The sequence below is a fragment of the Megalopta genalis genome, chromosome 6 (assembly GCF_051020955.1).
Source record: "Megalopta genalis isolate 19385.01 chromosome 6, iyMegGena1_principal, whole genome shotgun sequence".
Taxonomy (NCBI): Eukaryota; Metazoa; Arthropoda; class Insecta; order Hymenoptera; family Halictidae; genus Megalopta; species Megalopta genalis.
In genome coordinates, this window is record NC_135018.1 from 15,334,868 (window position 1) to 15,362,366 (window position 27,499).

The 27,499-nt window shown below is 38.5% G+C and overlaps 1 long non-coding RNA gene and 1 other non-coding gene across 2 annotated transcripts in view; one reads left to right on the forward strand and one right to left on the reverse strand.

Annotated features, from left to right (window-relative positions):
* The window catches only part of LOC117219282 (uncharacterized), a 359,703-nt gene that overhangs the window by 116,945 nt on the left and 215,259 nt on the right, over positions 1-27,499 (forward strand). The window lies entirely within an intron of this gene.
* Positions 585-666, reverse strand: TRNAS-AGA (transfer RNA serine (anticodon AGA)). Its single transcript has one exon. It is a non-coding gene; the product is annotated as a tRNA-Ser (tRNA).

Sequence of the window (27,499 nt, forward strand, 5' to 3'; positions counted from 1 at the left end):
AGATCGAACGATTCGGTCTTTGCAAAATATTTACGAGCGAGACGTAAAATTTATGTCTATCTTAAAATAAGCAACCTCGATATCGTTATTAATAATAATACATACTAGATCATTTCAGAGATTATCTCTTCGTCAATTAAATAAAAAAATAATGATAATATCTGTTAACTCTTTTCTTCGGCAGAAACGTATAATAACAAAATATTAATATAATAATAAAATAATATTGATAGATAATACTAATAATAACAAAATATTATAAATAGTTTGGCGAGCTGATGATGTTTCATTGAGCATGGACAATATTCCAAAAGAGGTTGCCTAATTACATCGATAATCCAGACATAACTCTGACATAACGCTGACAATTTTATAAAGAGATTTTTCAATCGCAACAATAAAACTCAATCGATTCCCATATCTTACGATCCGAGTAACGAAAATTCAAAACAAGTGTCTAAAATAAGAATCATTTAATGAAAACAGATTGGATCGGTTTCGATACAGATCTTCATTGATTAGCAAATAAAAAAAAATGTCGTGTGGGTGATTACGAGAAAAAATAATCCTCGTGTGCCACGTTCCGCAGTCGGTAGGACTCGAACCTACGCTCCCAGAGGGAATCTGATTTCTAGTCAGACGCCTTAACCACTCGGCCACGACTGCTTGTACAACGACTGCTTCTAATTATTAATTACTGCAATTTCAAGGCACAATATTCGTGAAGAAATCTTCAAAGAATAATCATTCTAGCTTGCATTTCATTCGGTCCGACGTGATAATGCACGCGTTCGTAATTATTTTTTTCAGATATAACCATAAGAAGCAACTGTGACAAGTGACATTTCTGTCAAATTTCGACGCATTAGTGAAGCAGTTTCGTCATAAATGGTGATTATATTTTCATTCACTTAAATTTACGTTGTAGTTTATGATATGGTTAAGATGAAAACAATGTTTACGTTGTACTATATGATACGTTTAAAAACGAAACAATTTTTGCATTGTATTTTATTTCGATTGAAATCGAAACAATTTTTATATGGCATTATATGATACGAATAAAAATGAAACAATTTTTGCATTGTATGATATGATACGATTAAAATCGAAATAATTTTTATATTGCATTATATGATACGAATAAGAATGAAAATTTTTGCATTGCATGATACGATACGATTAAAATCGAAACAATTTTTATATGGCATTATATGATACGAATAAAAATGAAACAATTTTTGCATTGTATGATATGATACGATTAAAATCGAAATAATTTTTATATTGCATTATATGATACGAATAAAAATGAAACAATTTTTGCATTGTACTTTATGCTATGATTGAAAACAAAACAATTTTTACATTGTACTTTACGAAATGATTAAAAACGAAACAAATTTTACATTGTATTTTATGGTATTGTTAAAAACGAAACAATGTTCGCATTGTACAATACGATACGATTACAATCAAAACAATTTTTATATTGTATTATATGATACGATTAAAATCGAAACAATTTTTGCACTTTATAATATGATATGATTAAAATCAGAAACAATTTTTGCATTGTATTTTATGGTACGCGATTAAAACCGAAATAAGTTTTACATTCTTTTTATATGATACAATTTTTACACTGTATTTTACGACACGTTTAAAAACGTTACGAAACAATTCGCGAATGGAAAAATAAAATTCGATGCGTGTATTACAGTTCGTGTTACATTACAATTTGTATATAACGAAATAAGCTAGAAAAACGGGATCAAGTATATACCATAAAAAGGCGCCGATTACATCTGTCGCTTGCATTCGCACATTTGTGTAATAAAATTAGAGTTTAATTTAGTAGAACATTCTGTGCAAGCTACATATTTATTTATTTATTAAAATGTACGCCGAACTTGTTCTTGCAAAAAATGCAAACTCTGATTAATCAAAATCTTCGTCGCACGCGTCGTCAGTTAAATTCAATTGCTTCTGAACACGGGAGATGCTGCAACGAAATTTCCTTTTGAATCTGTTAATCCTTTTTCACAGATATTTATCCCTTAAACAAAATTGTATTGCCGGAATTGCATAATAGATCGAGCGATTTATAATTCCTGTAGCGTACGTGCGAAATCGTCACGGAAATCGTGGTAACTCGTTTTCGCCGATCGCTTCCTGTACTCCGCGTTGATCCAGACCGATCGTTTCTCTAACCTTCGCGTCGAACTTTTTTCACGGTTTATTCTCCACGGTGTTCCACTGATCCCGTTTTAGTTTTGTGCTTTTTAACCGCGACCTCGTTATTTATAGTGAAACGAATGCGTCGATCCGCGCGCGGCGCACGGAAAGGATTTTGCCTCGCGCTCGCGAGCATTGCAAACCGTTCCAACAATAACCGCATTGTAATGAACGATTTGAAAAAGAGGGTCAACGCGCGCTTATCGAAATTTCGCCCATCAAACTTGCAGAGTCGGGCGTTGTTCGAACTGTTTCGAAATATTTACCGATAATAATTGTTCGAACGAATTCTTTTTAGTCGAACATTTTATTCGAACGACAATTGTTCATTGTTCGTAACAGATTACAATTCTTCGTAGTTTAAATAAATTATTCGTATAGAGATTGTAAAATTATTCGAATAGAGATTGTAAAATTATTCGAATAAAGATTGTAAAATTATTAGAATAGAGATTGTAAAATTATTAGAATAGAGATTGTAAAATTGTTCGAATTATAATGCGATTCGATTATTTCCCGAATTAATTCGTACACAAATAAATTCTGTTCCGAATAATAAACAACTTCGTGTTCGAATGAAGTTTTATTCGAATCAAATCTTATTCGGTTTAATTCTTATCCAGATATTCCAAGATATTTTTCGAATTTTTATTCTATCCGATATTCGTTCGATAATGTTGAATTTTATTATCCGTCATCCGAATAAAATTTTGCCCAACTCTGGTTGCCTTGGCCTCGCTTCTGTACATTTTATGAAACGACAACTTAATGAAAAATTAATACCTGCTCGGTATTCATTGTTGCTCCGTTTCTTATAAAATTAGCTCTGAAAAATGTCATGTTAATTCGAAACAGATATCAAACTGCTGAAAAATAAGTTAAGTCGCTAATGGATTGTGGTTATTTATGCAGAAATATCGTGAATTGGTTGCGGAGGATCTGAAGTGATAATAAAATATTATCGCTCGTACCGACAGTTTGAGTGAAATAAGAACGAGCCGCAACTTTTTATTTGTTTCTATGGAATCTTTTCATTAGCTAATCTTGAAACATTTCAATGAGATACAAGCGCATAAAGATCCGTAGAATAGTTAATTCTACGTTATATACGAATATTTCTACGTTATCTACGAATAGTTAATTCCATAAATAATGTCCTAAACAAGGCGCTGACCAGTAATTAAATACTAAAAAATGTAACAGCGTATTTTCACATTCGACGACTGTGCCTGTTTAGAAATGATTCTATAAATCGAATTTGGAAACGCGTGATATGCGTTGTCGCTCTCGTTATTGCGTCTTGAAACAATCGATTCTTTCTATTTAATTGATTCGGGATTAATAACCTCGTTATTCGACGCATTTGCCATTGGAATATGATAATTTCCGTAAATACCATAGAAAGATACGTTCGCTGATCGTGAATAAAACGCACCTCGTAAATCGGGGGTTGAGAGCGCACATAATTACTAAGCTGCGGATTCGATGCATTTGTGATAAATCGGATCATCTCCGGTTCGGCTCATTAAAAAATTGTTCAAGATTTAACGAGTACGATTAATAAACAAGAGAATTCCCGGTGAAAATGTCTAACAATAAATTGCCCATATTTTCGGCATTTATAGACTGCCGCTGTACGCAGATTTCTGTCCATCGATGCAACAGCTTCAAGAAGTAACATTTTAATTCCACTGTTCCCCAAATTACTTGTCGAAATTCAAACCGTATACATGAATAAACAAATAAATTAATAGGAAATCAGCTGCGCAACTTCAATCGTGGAAAATATAATATTAATTATTCTACAATCAGAATTACAGCGAATAAAATTTCTGTTCCACTGTATTCTAATTTGCCTATACAAATTTATAAATAAACAAGCGAACGGTAAATGAGCTTTATCATTTCTTCCATAGAAAATATAATTTTCATTGCTCCGCAACTGCAGCTATAGTAAATAAAAATTTCATCCCCTTAGAATCACGGACAATATAATTTTGATTCTATTGTTTTCGAGTAGTCTACAAAAATGATTTATACAATTATTCACGGATCAATGATCGCACAAATGAACGAACAAATCAATTGGATTTCCATGACAAAGCCTTCCGTTGGTCACTAACGCTTTAATTCGACAATTCTATGTTATTCGTGGAATTTTATTTCAGATAAATATTTGGACACTTATTCAAGCACCTGCTTAAACAAATACATACGTAAATATTTATTTCATAAAAAGTTGAGGAAACATTTTGTCCAATTTTTGAAAAAGATATTGCACAAATATTTTGATGAAAGTATCGCAATATTTTTGTCAAATTGGACCAGATAGCCTGAAGTTTTTTAGATGTTAGACCGACTAGTTTGTTGGAGAACGAGTTAAGAACAATTTTTTTAGATTTCTATATTATATACTATACATTATATACTATTGTACATATACATATTTCCATTTTCCTATTTACGTGCCCGCGACCGTAGGAATAAAGGACGGCGATTTTTGCCCCGAGCGAGGCGGTAAGGGTGAAAAATTGAGCCATGCGGTGGATAGCGAGTCGAAAAAGTGGACGGTCCTTTTTTGGGTCATTCGGTGCAGTGCCGGGCACAGTCTCCGGTTGGATTTTCCAGGGAGAAAGTACAAAAGCGAAGAAAGTGACGAGAATATCCTTCAGCCGTCGCGGCTTATGGAAACCCGCCGGTGGTGTTCATACACGCGGCACCCCGACTCGCCTCTCTTTGATTCTTTTGTAGTTCCGTGATGTGCCCACGCGTACACACAACTTGTCGCACCCCGTTGTCTCTTTCACTTCGCCTTGATCTCTAACCGAGCTGGACGCCAAGAATCCCGCGAACGTCAGAGATTCCTTTTTCTCCTCTCCTCCCCGCCCCGCTTCCCTCGCTTTTCCCCCTTTTCTTTCGCTCGCGGAACTTTCATTAAAGTTTGTTGCACGGTTTCGAGTGTGCGATATTAAGGCTCGTTTTACGAGATTGTTTGCAAATCAGTTTTTCCGCGCCTGCTTGAATTGCATGAGAGGGAACGAGCACCCCTTTTTTTTCACCGGCGAGATCTTAGATAATCCGCGCATTAGCATAATTACTTAAACTAAAAATTGCAATTAGCACCGGCTGAAACAAATCTGGCCGGGCGACAGTGATACCCGAGCACCAAGAGGATATTATGTACAGTTGGCCGTTGCACTCGAATCGTATTAATTCACTGCGCGTACATGCTTTATCGCGCTGGCTTCTGCGGACTGCTATGATTTTCATATTAATCTATCCGCCGTCACGTTAAGCTGCTGTTCCAGTGTTTCTGAACCATAGCTCAGAACACGAGGGACCGTCCGCGAAGGGTTTTCTTTTTATAACGCTGGTGCGGGGTAAGAGTGTGTTAAATACTTCTTTTCTTCTCTTTTTTTTTTAATTTTTATCTCCATTTTAATTCTGACAAGATGATCATTTTAAGGAAGGAAACGCAGAACCTAGAATTTATAACACACTACTTAATTTACCTTCTACGATCTCCACTAACTCTATTTCTTCTCTTTTTTCTTTTTTAATTTTTATCTCCATTTTAATTCTGACAAGGTGACCATTTTAAGGAAGGAAACGCAGAACCTAGAATTTATAACACACTACTTAATTTACCTTCTACGATCTCCACTAACTCTATTTCTTTGTTTTTTTCTTTTTTAATTTTTATCTCCATTTTAATTCTGACAAGATGATCATTTTAAGGAAGGAAACGCAGAACCTAGAATTTATAACACACTACTTAATTTACCTTCTACGATCTCCACTAACTCTATTTCTTTGTTTTTTTCTTTTTTAATTTTTATCTGTATTTTAATTCTGACAAGATGATCATTTTAAGGAAGGAAATGCAGAACCTAGAATTTATAACACACTACTTAATTTACCTTCTACGATCTCCACTAACTCTATTTCTTTGCTTTTTTCTTTTTTAATTTTTATCTCCATTTTAATTCTGACAAGGTGATCATTTTAAGGAAGGAAACGCAGAACCTAGAATTTATAACACACTACTTAATTTACCTTCTACGATCTCCACTAACTCTATTTCTTTGTTTTTTTCTTTTTTAATTTTTATCTGTATTTTAATTCTGACAAGATGATCATTTTAAGGAAGGAAATGCAGAACCTAGAATTTATAACACACTACTTAATTTACCTTCTACGATCTCCACTAACTCTATTTCTTTGCTTTTTTCTTTTTTAATTTTTATCTCCATTTTAATTCTGACAAGGTGATCATTTTAAGGAAGGAAACGCAGAACCTAGAATTTATAACACACTACTTAATTTACCTTCTACGATCTCCACTAACTCTATTTCTTTGCTTTTTTCTTTTCCAAATTTTTATCTGTATTTTAATTCTGAAAAGAGATAATAATTTTCAGAAAGGAAACGTAGAATCTAGAATTTGCCACTGCTTCATCTACTTTCTACAATCTCTACTAACTACTGAATCGTGTTTAACCAATTATTAATAGACTATTAATATATTTAAGATATTTGAGAAGCATTTTTATCTCGCATAAAGATCCGCGATGCATCTGACGCGCCCTCTCGACGCGAAGAAATAATTACAGATCCTTTTGAATTGACTCTGCAAGCCGTGTAATTTGCAACAATCGAGAAGTACTAAAATTGTTCTAGCATACCACGTGCATTTAATTATGACAGCATTCACGAGTACGATCCACAAGTCAGCTAAATAAATAATCACGAGAGTCGATGTCGGACCAGGCTCGAATTCTTTCGCCGAATCTTACAAGTAATTTAGGAGAATTATTTTAAAGCAAATTAGGCGACGGACAAGCTTCGAAACGATAGGTTGGAAGTAACGGAACAAGATCTCCCGGTAAAGTCGTTCGCAAAATCTTGATTCATCGCGTCGAGACGATGTTAAAAGCGTCGGAGAAACTTTCCGGATTAATTCTCGTTGCGGTGTTCAATTACTTTCATAAAGACGTTAAATAATTTACCGGAGGATGAAATATTATGACAAATAACGCGCGCGCGAATGTAATCCCTCAAAAAGATAAAAAAATGAAAGAAAAAAAGGATCTGTTATCCGGAACATGAATTATGCATCGTGCAGAAGAAATGCTGCGTGACGTTTTATTTGATACTGTAGAATCGCTGAATATTTAATACGAGCGCGGCAAGTGGAATTTCAAATACAAATAAAATCGCGCCCGTAAAATGAACATCCAATTATTTAGACCGCCTCTGTGTGTACAATGAGGTAAATTTAATTGTATAAATTACCAAGAGACTTATTTATTCTAGTGTACGTCTCGCCGTTGTACACGGCAATTAAAATATTGTATCGGTTATTATACAGAGAATCCGCCGTATATATTTCCATTCTATGAAATTCAATATTTGATGTCGTAACAATTAAATGATTCCCCGGCGTTGCGCGATCCGGCCGGATTTATCATCTCGAATAAAAAGTATCAAGCGTACCAATTACTTACTGTTCATTAACAGGAGCCGAACGCGAGCGGAATACGATATTTTTATTAGTTGATGTTACACCGGCCGGCATAAATTTAGCCCCGGATTACGAGGAATAACGAAAGATTAACGAGGTAATGACCTGATGAACGGCCCGTTAAAATTCATTAAAAAACAATTTCAAACTGTTACAATGATTCCTGAACGGTGTGCTTCTGCAAGTATAATTAATAAGCGCGGCGATATAACGCGTCTTAATAAGTGCGCGGCGCGTCGACATGCAAAATATCCTCGTAATCTTAATAATTGATACTTAAACGGCGCGTATCTCGCCGAAGGTATCGCCTTTGACGGTGTGTCCGCCATGGCGAATCGCGTCGGAGAATTGGAAAAGAATTGAATCGATACGTTTACGGTCGATGCGCCTGCCAAGTGCTGCAAATGCATCGGACCCTCGGTATAATTGCGCGCGATTACGTATTACCTCAGACGCGGCAAATAAATTAGAGCTGTTGCATTTATTAGTTGTTGGTAGATCGCCGATCTCGATCCACGTTTTTCTTTTAATTGATTATAGAGAGCCATATAGAGGGGGGGGGGGGGATTTTTACACGAGCTAAACGATTCCTCGCGATCAACGTCGTATAATAATGCAATGAATATACGAGTATACCGATGAATACGCTGCTGTTGCATTCTACAAAATTGCATCCAGCTCGGAACGCGCGAGGATTCGCGGTCTTCTTGTACAACTTTTCAATTACATTTTCCAAAGGAATTTTAGCATTTTGCTCGCCGTTCCAGCAACCTTGAAAATTTCGTAACATCGAAGTAATAAACATTGGAACAACTAGTGGAATAAACATTGAACAATTGTGATACATTTTGTGGATATTAAATCTGGCGTGCCGAACGTGTTAGCGCAGAAATTTATTCTCGACGAACCAAACTTGTCGGCGTACGATTTAATTGGTTACGGGCTTTGGAAAATTATAAAAGTCATCGCCGATGATTTGTTAATGTATCAACGAATATTCGAGGATATCCAGTGGTTCGGAGAGTCTCGGCGCAAATCGGAGCAGCCGCTCTAAGCTCGGCGAAGGACGATCGTACCGGAAACAGCTATAGTGCTGCGGCATCCGCGCTATAGTCTCGCAGCCGACGCGAATAACAGAGCGGGGCCTGATGTTCGAATGGGCCCACATGTGCTCCGAACAGCTGTCCTTCCTTACTTGTCTGCTCCTAACCGGAGCGGAGGTTGCTCGGCGGTCGATTTTTTCCAACCCGCATATCCTGCGAGTAATATTCGTGCCGAGTAACCCTTGTTTTCTCAACCCTAAAACTCGTGTGCCGGGGTCGCGAACGATTATACCGATCACTTTCGACGCTTTCTACGAATAAAATAGGACGGACGATTTGTCTGAAATCACATTAATCCTTGGTTTTGCACTTTTTATTTACGGTGCATCGTGGCTCCAATGCACCAGTTATCTTTGCGGAGATCGTCGTACCGGTTAAGAGCATTAAAATAATAAACAAATGTAATATAAAAACGCAGAAGCGTTTATTCAAGAGCTCGGCATTATTCGGATTGTTTCGAATAAATATTTATCTGAGATAATTGTCCGTATGAATTCCTTTCGTACGAATATTTTGTTCGCACAGTTCTTTATTCGAATGTTAATAATTAGTCTTTATATTGAAAAAGAACGCTTTATGTTCTATCACGTTTATTCGAATCAATTGTTTCCCGTACGAATTCCTGTACGAATAAATTCTTATTCGAATACAATTTTATTCGAGCAATATATCGAATAATATATAGTAATATATTTGTCGAACAATATATCGAACAACATTGATTGCATTGATAGAGATGCGTCGAGATTACTATTTATCGATGGTAAAATCGCAGTAATCGTGCATTGTTTCGTTCGAATAAAATACATCGAATAAATTCTTCGAATAAAATTTTATTCGAATAATATATCGAACAAAATATTCCCAACTCCGCTCATCGGAGTAACATTTATTATAATCTCTCGAAAACAATTTTTACTTTCTCCCGTATCCTTATACGAATCATTACGTCGTTTCATGTGATCAACTTAAAGATATTGTATCGCAGCAGAGTATTCGAAGAAGGGGATCGCGCGATCGGAATCGAAATTACGACTTTCTTGCGATCCAATTACGAATCCGGCGTTTCCGTCTTCCATAATTCATCGATTTATCCGTAAGAGGTTCCCGGAGCCGGTCAGTCGGCGAGCGAAAGACAAACGTGCAGAAAAATAAAGTGCGGAGGATGATGGACATTAAACGCGCTTCTACCTGGCCGCGTGTCCAGGTGGCCGTTGTTCGCAGCTGCTCGAAGCCGGAGCCGAGCGGAGCCGAGCCGAGCGGAGCGCGCCCGAATCGACGGCGTCGCGTCGTCGCGACGCTCGGCGTCCCTCGGAACACGCACAAGCGTGCGTCTCGCTCGACGAACCCGAGAGGCTCGTTAATTAGCTTAATATAATTATGCAAGCTCGCGAGGAGATAATGCAACGATTAATTTTATTGTTTGATGTTTTACTTTAATTAAGGAATTATTCTTCTAATTATGTCGACCCGGCCACTGTTCGCCGCGGGAGAGACGAGCACCGGCGGCGAATTGTGCGACTCGCTTTGCCATTGTTCTTCCGTAACCGGAGTTTTTAGGACTCCCTGTCGACGCTCGTCATTTTAGAACGCTCGCACGTTTTGCGGATAGGAGAGATCTGTTCAGTTTTTGTTCGTCGGCACGTCCGTTTCGTCGGTCACATACGGCCGGAGTCGGGAAAACAAATTAATCGACGACTAACAATGGAATTACTTATTGTTAACACGTTCCGTGCCACATGTACCATCCATGGTACACGCTTGCATGTTTACTTAGTGAACTGAACAAATTGTTTACAAGAAATTTAGAACCGAAGAATCAATTTCCACCGCAAGAATGGGCGTTGATAAGTTTTTGTTACGTTGTTATGTGTACGAGAATTAATAATTGCACGTAATACATCAAGTTTTAGTAAAATATCAAAGTGTGAAGATTCGAGTAAAAAAGGCTCGGCACGGAACGTGTTAACTGTTAATCGCGATCTACGATCACGTTCCTTTCGAACATTAACCGCAATTAACGATTTTGAAATATTACGGTGAATCGTTAATTGCGATTGAGGATTCGACTTCTTTCGATTGTAATTTATAATAATTGAAATGTAGTAATTTCATTTCATGGGAATTTAAAAATTACATGATAAAACGGTAAATATGATAAAGACAATTCTCTCAACGACATTACATCAAAATGTATCTTTCCCAATTCCGTTAAAAAATCAACAATCATTAATCGTCTCTTTCGATCGACGTTTCACAATTAGTTCCATCAATCGATTAATTCGATCGACGATCGACGATTAATTCAAGCGACGATTTACGATTAATTAAATCAATTGATTAATTAGGATTAATTGAGGATCTCTTTATTTTACATAAAGGCATTCGGTTGAATCGGATCTTTATGCAAAATAACAATTTTGTAATTGTTTAAAACAAGATTAGAATATCGATGTATTTCTCCATTTAATAGTTTCAATCGATTGAAAATAACGTAACACAATACTGGTCAAAAATAAATTCTTCTAATAAACATAATATATAAATTATTCTGTATTTCTCTTATCAATTTTAGCAATAAATGCATACAATTCGCAGTCCAATTATTAGCAAGCACTGTCACATTTCTGCTTTTAATAGAGGCATCTAATTGCTGCCCGATTTAACATTACCAGCAAGAATCGATCCGCCGTTTCTTATTTGCAAATTGGTGAAATTAAACGAAGACTTGAGAAGCGAACGAACAAATTCCTACGTTCAAGCCCGCGTTGCAATGAAAATGACGGGAAATCTAAATTGTACATCGAGTCCCGTCGTTATTTTCAAACGAGCTAATTACCTAGTTTAATCGCTTTTCGAGCCGGCAGGTTCAGCGTTTTCATTCCCTGAACCGGCGAATAAGTTGAATACCTATATTTTTTATTCCCTGCAAAAAGATTCGCGATTACAGTTTGTTCGCGTATTGTGCACAGGAGATACGTAACATCCATTTACAAAGTTCCCGATGTGTGAAACCCGCGAGAAATTATCAAGTCGTGGCGCGCATCGTAATGGTTCCGATGGAATTTCGGAACGGCGAAGATCGCGACGAGAACAAAGGAAAGAGCTATCTTAATTTATGAACGGCCGTTTATTTATGAGCCACGGTCAGATAGCATCGACTGTGCAGCCAGTTGTACGAAATGAGACTGCCTCCGCGCAATTAAATCCGTCGTTCCTGAAAAGTTACAGACACGCTGACCGCGCGCCGTTTATGGAATATTCATAACCGATTGATAATCTCCCGGCTGGATTTTATGTCACTCGTGCAAGGTTAACGAGAGCTCGCTGCCTGCATCGCCGTGTCATCGAACCGTGGAATTAGAACATTTCCTTCTCGACGCCGGGAACGATTGATTTCGTTCAAGCACGCCCTTTCGATTCGTTTGAGACCGGGCGACGCAATTCTTGAGAGTTCCTAACGACGTTTACAAGTTGAGAAAAAGTCGAATATTAGATGAATATTAGATGAATATTAACCGAAATAATGATAATTAAAGTAGCGGCTTCGGGGTATGTGAAAGTATCTTTTTACCTTTTGCATTGGACAATTTATCGAGCAGTTAGATTCGTTGAATAATTGATGCTCGAAGAATTCTGAAAATAGCAATTTTAGAATAGGAAACGTAGAATCTGGAATTTAGCGGTATTTAATTTGTTCTCTACAATGTCGACCAAACCACTGAATCATTTAACCAATTATTAATAGGCTATTAATTATATGATCAACGTTTGGTGTTACTTATTAACGAATTTGTTTTAACGCCGTCGACTACTGCAGCATTACACTGCAGAATCCCATGAAATTGAGGTGATTTAATTAACGGAACCAAAACTGCCGGGTTATTGTTCATTATCAATTATTATTTCTTGAACGCCGACCGCCAGGCCAACAACCTCAATAAATGTCATAAAATATCCAAGTATTTCATTTAGTCGAGAAGTAAAATCGAACAGTTGACATCACGTTCCAAGATCACTTGTACGTTATCAGATTTATTTGTATTTGAAAAACTGTTAAAAATGTAAACGTTAAATGCACTGAGTCGTATAATATGGAAATACTGTAAGCCAAATAATTATTTTAGATTCAGATGAGTGTCACGGAATTTCGTTTCACAGAATTGCTTCGAGTTCGCAGAAGTTTAATACATTTTGATGTATATATATATATATATATATATATATATATATATTAATAATAATAATAATAATAATAATACTATGTTAATATATATATATATTAATATTATTAATAAATAAAATATTAATTAATTAATAATAATATTAAATAATTAAATAATTATTAAATATTATAATATTATTATATATTATATTATAATAATATAATATTAATATATATATATAATATAATATAATATTATATTATATTATATTATTATTAAATAATTAATAATAAAATATTAATATTATATGTGTGTATTATACATATATATTATGTATTAAATTGTAACAGCCTTTACATATGAGAAAATTGACGAGCACTTCCCAAACAGGAAGAACGAAACTTCTGCATTCGAATCGCACTTTGCTCCGCGTTATCGAATTATAATTCACGAGTCGCGTACATACATATACATATACATATACATACGCCGCCGTTAATGGATCCCACGATGCAGAAGATTAACGCCAGCTGCGGTTGCTGACTGCAGGGACGCGAAAGTGTCTTAAAATGCGTTTCCCTTATCTCGCTGGCCGATGCGCGCCGACGATAGGCTGTTGTTTCAAATAATTTCGAAGAACCGCGGACGGGGAAGTCTCGGCCGTTTCGCGCTTTTCCTGTTGCGTCACGCATGCCAACGCATAACAGTACATACAATGTACGGTTTGCAGCGAGTGCGCAAACACACGGACGCTTCGGAACGCGTCATTTAATATGTGCGCGACGTATCCGAGCTGCATATCGATCCGGTGACAGCGAGCGCATCGAATCGATCCATAGTTAATGCCAATTTTTGGTATTCGGTGCAGAACATTAATTCGGACTTCCTATATTTTTGAATCACTTTCGTATTTATTTGTCGAGCATCAATTTTGACTTCTATATACTTCGGTCATTTTTCTGTTAATTTTTCGAGAATAAAGTCCGACTGTTAATATTAATAGTAAATAATACGGTGATACAGTAATATATTAATAGTAAATAATATGGTAATATAGTAATATATTAATAGTAAATAATGTACTAATATAGTAATATATTAATAGTAAATAATATAGTAATATAGTAATATATTAATAGTAAATAATATAGTAATATAGTAATATATTAATAGTAAATAATGTAGTAATACAGTAATATATTAATAGTAAATAATGTAGTAATACAGTAATATATTAATAGTAAATAATATAGTAACATTTTAATAGTAAATAATACAGTAATATATTAATAGTAAATAATATAGTAACATATTAATAGTAAATAATACAGTAATATATTAATAGTAAATAATGTAGTAATACAGTAATATATTAATAGTAAATATTAATTAGAATTTTTAACTTCTACATTCTTGAACCATTTTTATATTTATTTAAGAAGCATCAATTTCGACTTCCATAATCTCGAATTATTTTTCTATCTATCAATGAAGACTAGATTTTAACTCCCACATTCTTGAATCATTTTTACACTTATTTATGAAGGATAAATTTTAACTTCTACATTCTTGAATCATTTTCGTATCTATTCACTTTTATAATTATTTGTCAAGGAACACTGCGTACTTTAAATTCAAAAATTTACAACCAAATTTGTCACCAGGAAAATTGCTTTAAATATTGTCTCTGCAAATAATTGTACATCGATCTACATTTAGAGAAAAAGATACATAATCGGACTGCGAATTTTTCTGCGATATTCGAAGAATGATAAAGACCATAGTAGAAAATCATTTATTTCCTATTTAAATTTCCTATTTTTATTTGTATTTACCATTACAGAAAGACTATAGCAGAGAATCATTTTACAGATCCATTTTCATTCTGGTAACAGCATTGTAATTCTCGTAACAATGAAAACGATAAAACTGACCGAAATAAGAATTCGGATAATTATCCTAAACAATCGTAAAGGAAAGTTTCGATTGTTCTGCGTTGTCGATCAACTCCTGACGGAACGACGACCGATTCTCCGCTCTCTTGGCAGCCGCAACTGTCGCGGTACACGCAGGAATGCTATTGTTTATGGATCGGCCTGGTTTTGTCGTTCGAGTAATTAATTCCATTAAACCGCGGTAAGCACAAATAAAACGTCTATCGACGTGTTCCTTTTCCGTCCCGCGGCCGGTAAAACGAAATTGTAACGCGAGTTTTCCCCCGACCATGCTGTTACTCTCTCTCTCTCTCTCTCTCTCTCTCTCTCTCTCTCTCTCTCTCTCTCGCTGGTTCTCTTTCTCTATACGTATCGAATTAATGAAGTTGGTAATCAGCGTTGCCAGATTCTGACTTTCGTTCGTGGCTCGACAAAAGTTAATTAGTGCGGCCAGATACATGGGCGTGGGCGTGATTAATTATCACGGGAGAGCGACGAACTCGCACCTTTACTGACATATGCGCAGAAATTTATGGAACATGTACTTTCCGCTGTTTGGGAAATAATACCTGGTTTAATTACGAAACCGGCGCGCGCGCGTGTGCGCAATTATGAGGAAATAAAATGACGATAACGAACGGGGCGGCCATTACACAATGGATGATACCGATACCCGTAATTCCGTTTCATACAGTTTTCCTTTTACCGAACTCTATTCGTTTATGCGAATTCTTGTCCTCCTTGTATTGTCGGACACTGATATCATCTTATTTTATTTCACCATTTTTATCGCAACTATTTATTTCTATCCATTTCCTTCATTTCGCTTTCAAATAATCTATTCGTATGTAAATTTTCGCGAAGGCACGCGATGCACGATTTACGCAGAATTACGTTAATCGTCAACGTCGCCGTTTCTGCTACGTTCTCGTTGCGAGAAATGTTTTTAGTCCGTCGAAAATTTGTTTCTCTTTCGTTCCGACTTGTGTGAGCAATATTCAAGAATGGGAACTCGCGAGTGAAAAATTTGTATTAAGCGCTTGCGATGCTTTCTGTCGCAAGAAACTTTTTAATTCGTGAAACCAGCTTCTCGTTCGTTCGGATCTCAATAAACAGTTTATAACAATGGAACAATTTCGTTGATTCGCTAGAAATGCTTCTCCCGAGAACAATTGTATTCGTCCTTTCAACGAAACAGTTTTCACACATATTATTAGTTCGAACATTCATTAGACGCAGAAAGATCCACTGCGCGACGGTGATTAACGCTGATTAAGAGAACAGACGAGTGCACATTTCCAAATACACAAAAAATGGTCAATTTGGGAAGAGGAGGTACGATTATTCGAGCCTTGCGGTTCGTTTTTATAGTTGCCGATTGTGAAGATTATTTTCAAGGTTATTGTCAAGGTTCATTGATATCTTTACGGTTTACAAGTGGTCCATCTTTATACAGGCTGTCTCAAAAATGTCTCGTAATCTGGAAATGGGGGGTTTCTGAGGTCATTCAAAGTAACTTTTTCCTGAGCGAAAATGCAATCCGCGGCTTCGTTTACGAGTTATTAACGAAAAACAGTGACCAATGAGAGATCGCGTACGACTGACGCCCCGCCCTGGTCGCCACTGCCGCTGCATCACACGGCCGACGCGACGCGGCACTGGCCGCAAGGGCGGAGCCCCGGTCGCACTCGCTCTCCGATTGGTTCATGTTTTTCGTTAATAACTCGTAAACGAAGCCGCGGATTGCATTTTCGTTAAGGAAAAAGTTACTTTAAATTACCTCAAGAATCCCCCATTTCCGGATTGCGAGACATTTTTGGACACCCTGTATACGATCACATACCACGGAATAAAATAATATAGATAAAATAAAATAAAACAAAATAAAATAGAATTCTACAAAGCAGAGGCTTTCAAAGTTTGTACTGTAATGGTAAAAGTTTATTCAATATGTAATACGCAGACCGCGGATTTCATGCATTTGTGGTAAAAATTCAACTCATCGGTGGATCGACCGATGCCCCGAGTATATTATTTGCGTCTGTCGGCCTCATCTAGTTAACAATTCCATCGGTGATCGATTTCCACCACTAATTAATAAACGTGATATACCCTTCGACCCAAAGCTCGAAACCCCTGACCTCGCGTACTATTCCCTAGCAGGCGCTACGTCATTGTCACCGCTAAAGCAGGGGCTTTGCGTGTCATGGTAATTGACGGTAAATCATACGAGTGCGGCGATCCTTATCCCGGAGACATTCCTAACAATGGCGGCACCCGAGTGTGGGCTGATTCTTAAATAGGCTCTGTAAACCCCGCGATAAACCGTGCCGTTTGACTTACTGTTCCGCTAGATCGACTCGTTAAGATCGACAACTTTTATCGTTGCGCTAGCTTCATTCGTAGAAATACGACAATTACCATTTCTTTATCATCATACAGATAATTGTGAGTTGGTTAGAATCATAGTGGCGTAAGTCGCGTTTTCGAAGTTCTTGACTTTCGTTTTAAAATGTAATCTATACGTGCGAAAATGTTAAGAAGACAAGTGAAATAAATTATAAGGTTACTGTAAATTAACTCGGCTCTAAGTTATCTTAACTCCAAACTCTTAATACAAAATTAGTTGGATTTACAGTGGCGTAAGTCGCATTTGCGAAATTTTTGACTACCGTTTTTTGTATTTCTGAATACAAAACTAGAATGACATTAAAAGAATTTAGGGATATTGTTACATTATTTCCAACCAATTACGATTGCTGAAAGCGAAGATACGTTTCCATCTAATTTGGAAATTTACGTTAATATAACTATATTACGTAATTGCAATATATCTTGCAATTAATGTCGATCATTTTTATTAACCTTTTAGGCACGACGCGCCACTATAGTGGCTTCCGCGGATATCATCTTTTAGAACGACACGCCACTACAGTGGCTTTCGCGGATGTCATCTCTCTGGACGACGCGCCATTATAGTGGCTTGCTCTAATAACTCACACGCTCATCGTTTGAACCAAATAATCGTCTTCATATGCATTGTTTCACAATTCTTTTGTCTTCACATCGATTTACAACAGTCTACAGGGTGTCACAAAAATGTCTCGCAATCCGGAAATGGCGGGTTCCTCGGATCATTTGAAGCAACTTCTTCCTTTACAAAAATGTTCTCCGAGGCACCGTTAACGAGTTATTAACGAAAAACAGTGACTAATAAGAATCGAGTACGGCTGACGCGAGGCGGCCCAGCCAACCAGCGCGCGAAGCCCAGTTCCGCTCATTGGCTCGGTCGCCTCGCGCCAGCTGAGCTGGGATTCGACCGCTCGACCGCTGGCGCCGTTGGCTCGGCCGCCTCGCGCCAGCTGAGCCGGGATTCGACCGCTCGACCGCTGGCGCCGTTGGCTCGACCACCTCGCGGCAGCTGATCTCGCCTCTCATTAGTAACTGTTTTTCGTTAATAACTCGTTAACGGTGCCTCGGAGAAAATTTTTGTAAAGGAAAAAGTTGCTTCAAATGTCCTGAGGAACCCGCCACTTTCGGATTGCGAGACATGTTTGGGACACCCTGTATATACAGACAGAATATACAGTATCAGACTCTGCCGTCCAGAGAAATAGCCTCGCGCAGAATTCAGCCGTACCTAAAAGGTTAATTACACGCTGACCGCCACTACCCCATTTTATCCTATACTTAACGAACCTCTGTCGCTGTCCTGCTTTAATCGAATCCAATGAAACGAAATTCGATGATCGGTAGACCGCGGTTCTTTATGCAAAATAAAAATTTCCCTAAGTCCATTGTAAGAAACGGTAATTAAATAAACCTGTATTTCTTCTCTAAATCCGCGGTCTTGTTATGAGAATCAAAAATGGACAATTTGCGAAGAGAAGATACGATTGTTCGAGTCTCGTATCTTGTTCTTATAATTGTTGGCAATCGGCAGCTATAAAAATGAACCGCGAGGCTCGAATGATCGTATCTGCTCTCGTCAAATTGTCCATTATCGCGCACAATCTGACCGTCAATTAGGGAGAATTTACAGTGTACAGAATTTACTAAAATTCGCAAGCACCGCAATCGAACTCGGTCCTATTCCTAGCTGCGAGCGGATCAAGCATGGCGGCGTGGTGCGACGGCGGGTCGACTCCCTGCAAGCTATCCCCTCGTTCTCCGTTTACCTTGCGCATTCTTCTAGCTCCCTCGCGAGCGAAACGCGGAAGAACCTTGGCCTTGGTCTGGCCGCTTCCGGTCAATTTAACGCGCGTCCAGCGTCGCCGCATTTGCGATTCATCCACGCGGAGCGAGGCGGCGGGGACGCGGATAGAGCGAGGCGGGTAGAGTCAGTGATAAAAGGGATGAACGGTGGCGGTGTGTGCATGTACTACCATCGCTGGGATAGCAGGGGGAGTATCAGAGAGAACGAGAGCGAGAGAGTGAGAGAGCGGGAGAGAGAGAGAGAGAGAGAGAGAGAGAGAGAGAGGGAAAGAAGACGAGAAATCGGCTTGGAGGAAAAGAGCCGGGCGCATCGAGCTTTGATACCTACATAGGGTGAGCCTAATACATAGGAATACAGATCCAGGGGACACGCGTGCGTGAGCACATATCTCTCTGTACGTGCATACACGTACCTGTTGCTTATTCCATTGTTCTCGGTGTTGGTCCCGGCTCCTGTGTACGCTGCTTCTCTCCTCATCTATCCTTTCCCCATCTCTCTCTCTCTCTCTCTCTCTCTCTCTCTCTCTCTCTCTCCCTCTCTCTCCCTTTCTCTCCTCAGCGTCCTCTTTTCTCCGCGCCACGCGGAACCGACTACTTGCGGTATACATATAGCTACCGGCCACTCTCACCGACGCAGCTCCTGATCTGCTAACACAACCGTAAACAAAGTATATTTGCGGAGGAGCCTGCACGTTCACCTCTTTCGCCAATGTACATACACTCCCGGCCATAAGTCGGCGGGCATTTACATCGGCTACACGCCCGCTGCCGAACTAACACCCTTGACCTCCTCAGCACGGCCGTCGGCGGATTTCGAACCGGATTCAACAGATATGAGCGTCAATCCCTTCTTTCTAGCCGGAACGAAGTTAGCACCCTCTGGCAGCCGTGTTTCCGATGCGGGATCCGCCGTGCACGCGTGTTTCGATGTCAGCTGGGGGTTACCTTCGATCTTATTGTCGTATCAATTTTTGGACGGGCGTGTTCGCCTGTAAAGGACACCTCGCGTAGACTTTATTATCTCTTTGTCTTTCGAAGATCGAATTTGCTTGATCGTCGGTTTCGATCGATTGCATTCGACTGCGGATTCGTGGGAGCAATAAACACCGAGTCGACCGTAAGAAACAGAGTTCGTACAAGTACAAGTACAAGTTCGTACCAGAATGAATGCACGTGGTCGGATCGAAGATCTGCGCGCGCGTCTCGATTTTTGTAGATTGTTTTGTAAAAATCAGGGTGGGGAACAAATTGTAGTTTTTATTATATAGTTTTATATTATATTATGTTTTATTATTATATGTTTTATATTATATAGTTTTATATTATATTATATTATATTATTATATTTTATATATAGTTTTATATTATATTATATTATATTATTATATTTTATATATAGTTTTATATTATATAGTTACATCGACATCGTGGCGTTAATTTTATAACATTGACATGATCTTATTATCGTATGAACATAGGAGTAAGAAATAACAAGGCATTATTTATTATTGTATATGGTATAGTTGCAATATATCATTTTGAGCGCAACTGGATTTCCTTGTATGGCGCCGGTGTTGAAGGGTTCGTTTTCGAGTTATTAACGAAAAACACTGACCAATCGGAGAGCGAGTGCGGCCGGGTATGACGCAGCGGCAGTAGTCGCGTGGGCGGGGCGTCGGCCATACGCGATCTCTCATTGGTCGCTGTTTTTCGTTAGTAACTCGTAAACGAAGCCGCGGATTGCATTTTCGCTAAGGAAAAGGTTACTTCGAATGACCTCAGGAACCCCCCATTTCCGAATTGCGAGACATTTTTGGGACACCCTGTATACAGGTTCCTATAACACGGTCTATCCCAGACTGGACCCCCGGCCAACCCAGATTTAATCCAGATTCAATTCATAGATTCGACCCGTACAGTCGAGAAAAGAAAGTTTCGATTTTCCCAGGAAAAGATGTTACTCTCCTTGAACCAACGATCGCGCCACAGTTTTTACGCGTTAGAAAATCGAGTTACCGAACAACGAGGAAGCGGAGGGAACGTCGGAAGAACGTAAGAGCAGAGTCACGCTTCCGGGAGAACGTTGATTTTGCGTGAAGATCGTAAGTGTAGAACCAAACGAGGTACAGTAATGTCTCCCTAACTGACGCTCAGATTGTCCACAAAAATGGACAATTCGGGAAGAGAAGATACCATTATTCGAGCCTTGCAGCTCGTTTTTATAGTTGTTGACAATTCGTGACTATAGAAATGAACCGCAAGGATCGAATAATCGTCTCTCTTCTCCCTAAATTGTCCATTTTTGTGGACAATCTGAGCATCGATTAGAGAGACATTACTGTACATATGTACGTACCCGGTGACTTATGAACGGGGGTGTACCCGCGTACACAAGACCTACAGGCGAGGAGGCAGGTTCTTCGCCCAGGACTTTATCCGCGAACAAGGACGAGGCTAGAGGAGAGACGTTTATGTGTGCGGATAAACGGTCGCCGAGGGGTGGCCCGGATGCGTTCGTGTGCACCAACCAGTACACGTTAATGCGGCCGCGGATCTTGCGGGCTAAGCCGCTCGCATTCATGACTCCGCGTCTTCCTCTTCTTTCACTCGGGAATATCGGGGAAGGAAGAAGACAGAAGCCCGAAAGAGAGAGAGAGAGAGAGAGAGAGAGAGAGAGAGAGAGGAAGAGAGAGAGAGAGAGAGAGAGAGAGGGGAAGAGAGAAAGAGAGGAAGAGAGATAAAGATAGAGAAAGAGAGATGGAGAAAGAGATAGGTACATAGGAAGAGAGTGAGGGAGGGAGAGAGAGGTCGCATCGAATCCCTTTCTTCGCAGCGGGCCGGCCCTTATGTGTACGCCGTGTTAACGTTTACGCGAGCCACGAGAGCAGAAGTTTCTCCATTCATAACCGTGGAAGTGGATGCCGGAGCAGTGGTCCCCCGACCGCCTTCGGGCTGTTGCCCATCCACTCTATGTATATGTAGACGCGGATCGCTCTACTCTCCGATGGTAAATGTAGGTTACGCCGGTGACGACTCTGTTTCCCCCCTCGGATCTCCCCCGACTCGCTTCCACCGTGTGTCTGTCCCTCGATTTGATCGTCGTGGTATGCGTTGCCCGTGTCCGTGGGAATACTTCCAAGGTCACCCGAAGACGGCCGTCATTCCCATGCTCGTCCCTCCTATCGGCCGCGACCTTTCCACGTCAATTTTTCGGAGCAAAGGTCGCCCGATGCTACCGCCGCCTTCTTCGCCGCCGCGATGCTTCTACTCTCTTCAAGCTCTTCTGCATTCTCCGCCTCGGTGATTGGCTTTTTTCTCGTCGCTATTTTCGATGAAAAAGGTTGTCCGCGTTTTCCTCTTGTCCGAGCGAGCGGTTACATTAGACTTTCTTGGGGATTCGACATCTGTTGCGCGGTTTGTCCAATTTTTTGCAATTCCGGGACTCTATGGTGTCGAAGTCTTGCTGATCCATCTGACGCGGGTTTCGCTTTGGTTATCAGTTCTCCAGTTTTCTTTTTCTGTTTTGACGAACTGGAAGAGGTTCTCTCGCCATTTCGTTCCGATCTGTATGAACGGTTCTTTCGAGATGCTCGCAGATTCTATTCGTCTCTCGCGTGGTTTGTCGAATTTTCTGTAATTCTCGGATTATCCGATTTTGTATTTCGCTGGTTCCTTTGAGAAAGGAGCTTTCATCTTGCTTGTCAGTTTTATTTTTTTCATAAACTGTTGAAGTGGTTGCCACTAGCTTGTTCTCACCTGTGCGAGCGACGCTTTCAGTTTCTCGGCGATTTGACATCTGTTGCGTGGTTTGTCGAATTTTCTCCAATTCTGGCATTATGCGATCTTCAATTTTATTGGTTTCTTTTATTCGACGCGCTTTCCTTTCTCTTTCTTCTTTCGGGTAAACTCGGAGGAGTTGTCTGTATTTTGTTTATATTGCATTGTAAAAATGAGAAACGCTTGTTTAGGCATTATGTGACTTTATTGTGACGCGTGTTCAATTAACTGAACTTGTTAAAAAATGGAAATTTCCTACTCTATTCCAATTAAAAAAATTTTAATGTATTAAAAATGATATATCGATATTCTAGAATTTAACTAATATTTTAACTGTTTTACATTTTGGTTATAAAAAAGCATGAAAACCACAACGTAATATAATAATAATAGTTATATGATTATTATTATGGAATAATAATTATAATAATTATTATTATGGAATAAAAAATGCGGAGCTACAATAATTATAGTAAAAATTGATGCTAAGTAGACGTTTCAGTAACTTTCCGTATTATTCGTGGAGAAATTTTCGAAAGTCGGCGCCCGCAGTAAAAGTTGGAATAATATCGAAATATTCGGGACATAAAAATTACCGTTCAAATCGTTGTTCTAAGAGTATTTGCAATTAGAAACGTGATGAGTTGTTGCAGCTTTCATAAATTTTCTACAGTTCTGTTTCATTATTTGACAACGTTCGAATCGGATGCAATGAAAGACATTTTAATTGTAGAGCCGAGCGATTGAAAAGAAAAATCGAGGCGACAAGGATTCCGCTGTGTGAAGTACCTTTGCCCTAAATCAGTTTCCGTTGATCAGTTTTTAAGAACTTTCTGGGTCAGAGACTTAATGAAGGCTTCTGCCTATTACGTTGCCCAATTTATGACTTCATTATCTTCGTACTCTATAGCCTAGTGACCTGGCCTTGATGCTTCCTGAACGCTATACGTATTTATGCGATAACCGATTCAATAAAAATTGCGTCTTAGATGATTCTAGTCTGGCCGATCTTTATTGTACATTATAAAACTTTCGAGCTTACTTCTCGCATTACTGTCTTGTTTTCTATAATACGTATATAGTTTCGATATCATTTTGATATACTTTAGTTTAAGTTATTACACGATTATTACAAGATCATTCGTCCGGCTATTTAAACAATTTCGAGACTCGACCAGCCTTACAACTCTCTCTCTCTCTCTCTCTCTCTCTCTCTCTCTCTCTCTCTCTCTGGCTTCTAATAAATCTCTAATACCTCACCCCTTTCACTCTACATACGTATAGGATAGGATTTCCTACTCGTTTTCGTGCAATATTTCTCACGACTAAATTTTAAATAAATTTGATTGAATTAAATAGCCGATGACCTACTACTATGGCCACTCGTATCGGACACTTTGGCCAATTAACTTTTTATCGGTCACGTGTGGGGTTAAATTCACCTCAACGATTCTAATTTTTGGATAGCTAAAAGTCGACGAATTCTTCTGTTCATGTTCTCTACGTACACATCAAGCATATTAAACATTGTTTTTGCGGGTATTGTTACAGAAAAGATGAAAACCGTTTCAACCCTTAATCTGTTAGCTGTGGACGACGTGTATACACGTCAGAAGCAAACGGCAATTTTATATGTTGCAACGAAAATACTTCTCCCACGATTTATGTTTAAATGCTTGTGAAACATGTTCACAAATTTCGCACATTGTAGAATACAAATTCCAGAACAGACTCGCCGAAAGAAACTGCACCCAGTGCGATCGATAAAACGCATGCAGAATTGATTTTAAAAATAGATCGACGCGGCCAAGCGGTTAAACAAATAGCCCAAAATATACTTGAAAAATAAACCTGCGTGTAAACCTAAGTGCTCGATCGTCGTGCAAAAATGACCTCCTATCATTCGCCGCGTCTTCGAGCTGTTTTACGAGACGTAATTAACTTCGTAATTATCGAATGAGACGCATTACATTCTTTTTTTACTAAAAGTTAAACAAAATAGAGGAATACGAAAATTTAATATTGGACAAACGTAAAGTTAATGATGCTCGAAAACAAACCAAAGACACGGCATTACATTTTTTTACTGAAACTTAAACAAAATAGAGGAATACGAAAATTTAATATTGGACAAACGTAAAGTTAATGATGCTCGAAAACAAACCAAAGGCACGGCATTACATTTTTTTTACTGAAACTTAAACAAAATAGAGGAATACGAAAATTTAATATTGGACAAACGTAAAGTTAATGATGCTCGAAAACAAACCAAAGGCACGGCAATCGGTTACCGCCGCAGTAACCGGCACACCACTGTCCTGCGTCAATTTCGCAACGGTTTCGTCAAGACCCGAAACGAAATCCGCTCGGAACACGGAGCCAAACAATCCCAATGTCCTCAGACAGGAGTCCCGTGGCTAGGATTCGGCGGAAGAATGGCTAACCTGACAAGTGGCGCCCCGTCGCTTAATCCCTCCCCCGCCCCTGCCGCGGCCCTCAAAGTTTAGCATAAGACAGCACAGGTTCCGTCTCTCTTTTCTCTCCGTCCCATTCCCTCTGACGACTCTCTCGATCATCTCCTTTCCCCCTCTCGACCCCTCTCTCTCCCTCTCACGTTCTGTTCCTCCTCTCTCTAAGGTCGGATCGAGTATTCCGAAAGTGGTTGTGCGACGGTGTACGTGTGTACACGCTTACCAGGCGAACGGAATCGAAGACAGGAGTGGGTTGCGTGGGTGGCAGGCGAGCGAGGATCCGCATAGAACCGTGCAACAGGTTCCCCAAAGCTCGAATGACACGCTTCGGGGATTTTCGCGAAACGACTATTTTGCATCCCCTCACGATCGCCCGGTGACGCCGGGGCTGCGTAAGGGTGAGTCGAGTGTTGTCTTTCTTCTTCCTTTCTTCCTCCTCTCGCTTTCTTTATTTCTCCCTTCCCTTCTTTCTTTATTTCTCTCTTTCTTTCCTTCTGTCTTTAACGGTTTTATGCTAACTGCCTGGGGCGGCGTTTTTTATACCGTTTAACACGCTGTTTGGCCTGCGAGTTCCAATCGAGATTAATGAGCTTCGTTGATTTCCTAGATCCTTACGGTTTATAAGTGGTCAATCTTCTTCGCGTATCATCATATACCGTGCAATAAAATAAAATAGAGAAAATAAAACAAGAAAATAGAATTGAATAGAATAGAATAGAATAATATGCAATAAACTGCGATAAAATGCAATAGTAATACAATAAAATACAGTAAAATAGAAGAATGATACAATAAGGCACAGTAGTACACAGTAAAATAAAATAGAATACAAATAAATAAAATAAAAAAACAATAAAATACAATAAAATACGATAAAATACATCAAAATATAATAAAATAAGATAAAATACAACGCAATACATCAAAATACAATAAAATACAACGAGATACATCAAAATACAATAAAATACAACGAGATACATCAAAATACAATAAAATACAACAAAATACAATAAAATACAATAAATTAAATTCAAATAAAATTTACCAACCATAATTAGCGGTTCACGCTGGCGCGGCTTTACGGTGCCCGAAATTTCCGTAAAGCCATTTTACGATATTTTGGTGAAATCTTATAATTATTCCGTAGCAATGCGGAGATAGTGCACATCTAGCATTTTAGGATCGATAAAAGAAACCGTATAAACATACATGATTACTAGACTGCGGATGTTTATGCAAATTCTTAGTTTATTAGGAAAATTTTATGCAACGCATTTAGAAGGAATAGAAGACGTCGTAGAATGGTTTAATGAAAAAGAGGCTGATTCGATCGAATCTGCGATAGAAGCACTGCGATGAACGTGTGAATCTGCAACAAAATCTAACATTTACATATTCAGTAATTTTCAATTGCTGCTGCGAAGCCGTGAAGAAATTAAAGATAGTAAGATCTCCTTTAACGGAATCTATTGATTTGGTATCTACCGTTACAGATATAATTGTGTAGAAAATGTAGAAAAAAATATACCCGGTGATTAGGGAGCGAAAATTGCACATAGGATTGGCGCTGTAACGAAGCGAAGTGTCAACTTCGTCGCTAGATTTACGGAGGGCTAAAAGCAGCTGTTTTAAATTAGTTCATAAAATTAACAATAACTAAATCTATTCTGATTTTTGACGCGAGCTAACATTTGCTGGAAGTACCGTATATGCAATATTAATAAGATAAGAACGATATTAATGTACAATATTATATACAATATTATATACAATATATAATGATATACAATATTTATATACAATATTTATTTATACAATATTTATTTACAATATTTATTTATACAATATTTATTTATACAATATTTATATACAATATTAATAAAATAAGACATCTTTTTTCTTATTTCTTCACGTAGAATCACCCCTTTCTCGGTTGTACATACACACCACGAATTCCGGCCCGTACTCACAAATGTACCTTTACAATCCGACTAGTCGTAAATCATAAAATTAGCGAGCCGTTATTTGAACGGGTTCTGTAAAGCTGGTGCTAAAATAGTACAAACGG